The following is a 4,086-nucleotide window of genomic DNA, read 5'->3' as shown; positions in this document are numbered from 1 at the left end:
CTGGCCTTACATATGGGTCTTTAATCCATTTTGAGTTTATTTTTGTGTATGGTGTTAGGGAGTGTTCTAATTTCATTCTTTTACATGTGGCTGTCCAGCATTAGTTATTAATGAGGATTTCTTTTCTACTTTGTATATTCTTGCCTCCTTTATCAAGCATAAGGTGAACATATGTGTTTGGGTTTACCTCTGGGCTTTCTGTCCTGTTCTATTGATCTATATTTCTGTTTTTGTGCCAGTACCATACTGTCTTGATTACTGTCACTTTATAGTATATTTTGAAGGCAGGGAGCCTCTTTCCTCCAGCTCCGTTTCTCTTTTACAAAGTAGCTTTGGCTGTTCACAGTCTTTTGTGTTTCCATACAAATTGTGAAATATATTGTTCTAGTTCTGTGAAAAATGCCATTGGTAGTGTAAGAGGGATTGCACTGAATCTGTAGATTGCTTTGCTAAGTATAGCCATTTTCACAATGTTGATTCTTCCAATCCAAGAACATGGTATATCTCTTCATCTCTTTCTATCATCTGAAATTCTTTCATTAGTGTTTTATAGTTTTATACATACAGGTCCTTTGTCTACTTAAGTATGTTTATTCCTAGGTATTTTATGCTTTTTTTTTTTTTTTTACAATGGTATATGGGTGTGTTTCCTTAATTTCTCTTTCAGATTTTTCACCATTACTGTATAGGACTGCAAGAGCTTTCTGTACACTAATTTTGTATCCTGCTACTTTACCAAATTCATTGATTAGCTCTAGTAGTTTTCTGGTAGCATCTTTAGGATTCTCTATGTATAGTATCATGTCATCTGCAAACAGTGACAGTTTACTTCTTATTTTCCAGTTTTTATTCCTTTTATTTATTTTTCTTCTCTGATTTCTGTGGCTAAAACTGCTAAAACTATGTCAAATAATAATGATGAGATTGGGCTACCTTGTCTTATTCCTGATATTTTTGGAAATTGTTTCAACTTTTCACCATTGAGAATGATGTTGGTTGTGTGTTTGTCATATATGGTCCTTATTATGTTTAGGTTAGTTTCCTCTATGCCTACTTTCTGTATGTTTTTTTATCATAAATGGGAGTTGAATATTGTCAAAAGTTTTTTTCTGCGTCTACTGAGATGATCATATGAATTTTCTCCTTCAATCTGTTAATATGATTTATCACATTGATTGATTTGCATATATTGGAGAATCCTTTCATCCCTGGGATAAACCCCACTCAATCATGGTGTATAATCATTTTATTTTGCTGTTGAATTATTTGTGTTAGTATTTTGTTGAGGAGTTTTGCATCTATGTTCTTCAGTGATATTGGCCTATAGTTCTCTCTTTGTGACATCTTTGTCTGGTTTTTGTATCAGTGTGATGGTGGCCTAGTAGAATGATTTGGGGAATGTTCCTCCTCTGCTATAGTTTGGAAGAGTTTAAGAAAGATGGGTGTTAGCCCTTCTCAAAATGTTTGATAGAATTTTCCTTTTAAGTTATCTGGTCCTGGGCTTTTGTTTGTTGGAAGATTGATAATCACAGTTTCAATTCCATTGTTTGTGATTTGTCTGTTTACATTTTCTATTTCTTCCTGGTTCAGTCTAGGAAATTTTTACTTTTCTAAGAATTTTTTCCATTTCTTCCAGGTTGTCCATTTTATTGGCATAGAGTTGCTTGTAGTAATCTCTCATGATCCTTTGTATTTCTGCTGTGTCAGTTGTTACTTCTCCTTTTTTCATTTCTAATTCTATTGATTTGAGTCTTCCGCCTTCTTTTCTTCAAGAGTCTGGTTAATGGTTTATCAATTTTGTTTATCTTCTCAAGTAACCAGCTTTTAGTTTTATTGATGTTTCCTATTGTTTCCTTCATTTCTTTTCCAGTTCTTTCTGATCTGATCTTTATGATTTCTTTCCATCTGCCAACTTTGGATTTTGTTTGTTCTTCTTTCTCTAGTTCCTTTAGGTGTTAGGTTAGATTTTTTATTTGATTTTTTTCTTTTTTCTTGAGGTAGGGTTGTATTGCTAAGAGCTTCCCTCTTAGAACTGCTTTTGCTGCATCCCATAGGTTTTGGGTCGTTGTGTTTTTATTGTCATTTGTTTCTAGGTATTTTTTCATTTCCTTTTAGATTTCTCAGTGATCTCTTCGTTATTTAGTTGTATGTTGTTTAACCTCCCTGTGTTTGTATTTTTTACATATATTTTTTCCAGCAACTGATATCTAGTCTCATAGTGTTGTGGTCGGAAATTATACTTTATGCAATTTCAATTTTCTTAAATTTACCAAGGCTTGATTCATGATGCAAGATATGATTTATCCTGAAGAATGTTCCATGAGCACTTGAGAAGAAATTTTATTCTGTTTTCTTTGGAAGGAATGTCCTATAAATATCAATTAAGTGCATCTTGTTTAATGTATCATTTAAACCTTGTGTTTCCTTATTATTTTCTTTTTGGATGATCTTCCCATTGGTGAAAGGGTGTGCTAATGTCCACTAGTGTGATTGTGTTACTGCCGATTTCCCCTTTTATGGTTGTTAGCATTTGCATTATATATTGGTGTGCTTCTATGTTGGGTGCATAAATATTTACAACTGTTTTATCTTCTTCTTGGTTTGATCCATTGATGATTATGTAATGTACTACTTTTTCTCATGTAATAATCTTTATTTTAAAGTCTATTTTTTCTGATATGAGCACTGTTACTCCAGCTTTCTTTTACTTTCCATTTGTATGGAGCATCTTTTTCCATCTGCTCACTTTCAGTCTGTATGTATCCCCAGGTCTGAAGTGTGTCTCTTTTAGACAGCATATATACAGGTCTTGTTGTCATATCTATTTAGCCAGTTTATGCCTTTTGGTTGGAGCATTTAATCTGCTTACATTTAATGTTGTTATTGATATGTATGTTCCTATTACCATTTTCTTAATTATTTTGGGTTTGTTATTGTAAGTCTTTTCCTTCTCTTGGGTTTTCTACCTAGAGAAGTCCTTTTAACATTTGTTGTAGTGCTTGTTTGGTGGTGCTGAATTCTCGTAGCTTTAGTTATCTGTAAAGATTTTAGTTTCTCTGTCAAATTTGAATGTGATCCTTCCTGTATAGAGTTATCTTGGTTTTAAGTTTTTCCCTTTGATCACTTTAAATATGTCCTGCCACTCCTTTCTGTATTGCAGAGTTTCTGCTGAAAGATCAGCTGTTAACCTTATGGGGATTCCCTTTTATGTTAATTGTTTCTTTTCCTTTGCTGCTTTTAATATTTTTCTTTGTATTTAATTTTTGGTAGTTTGATTAATATGTGTCTTGGTGTGTTTATCCTGGGATTTATCCTGTATAGGACTCTCTGTTCTTCCTGGACTTGATTAACTATTTCCTTACCCATATTAGGGAAGTTTTCAACTATAATCTCTTGAAATATTTTCTCAGTCCCTTTCTTTTTCTCTTCTGGGACCCCTATAATTCAAATGTTGGTGCATTTAATGTTGTCCCAGAGGTCTCTGAGACTGTCCTCAATTCTTTTCATTCTATTTTCTTTATTCTGCTCTGCAGTAGTTATTTTCACTCTTTTATCTTCCAGGTCACTTATCCGCTTTTTTTGCCTCAGTTATTCTGTTATTGATTCCTTCTAGAGAATTTTAAATTTCACTTATTTTGTTGTTCATCTTTGTTTATTTGCTCTTTAGTTCTATGTCCTTGTGAAATGTTTCTTATATTTTCTCCATTCTATTTCGAAGATTCTGGATCACCTTTACTATCATTACTCTGAATTCTCTTTCAGGTAGACTGCCTATTTTCTCTTCATTTTTTTTTTTTTTCCCTTGCTCCTTCATCTGTAGTGTATTTCTCTGTCTTCTCGTTTTTCTTAACTTACTGTGTTTGGGCTCGACTTTTTGCCAGCTGCAGGTTTGTAGTTCCCATTGTTTTTGGTATCTGTCTGAAGTGGGTGAGTTTGGTTTGGTAGCTTTTGTAGACTTCTTGGTTGAGGGGACTGCTGCCTGTGTTCTCTTGTGTGGGGCTGAATCTTGTCTTTCTTGTGGAAAGGGCCGAATCTAGTGGTGTGTTTTGGGATGTCTGTGAACTTAGTATGGCTTAGACAACCTCT

The sequence above is a fragment of the Lipotes vexillifer genome, unplaced genomic scaffold (assembly GCF_000442215.2).
Source record: "Lipotes vexillifer unplaced genomic scaffold, Lipotes_vexillifer_v1.1 scaffold176, whole genome shotgun sequence".
Taxonomy (NCBI): domain Eukaryota; kingdom Metazoa; phylum Chordata; class Mammalia; order Artiodactyla; family Lipotidae; genus Lipotes; species Lipotes vexillifer.
Note: the sequence above shows the minus strand (reverse complement) of the source record.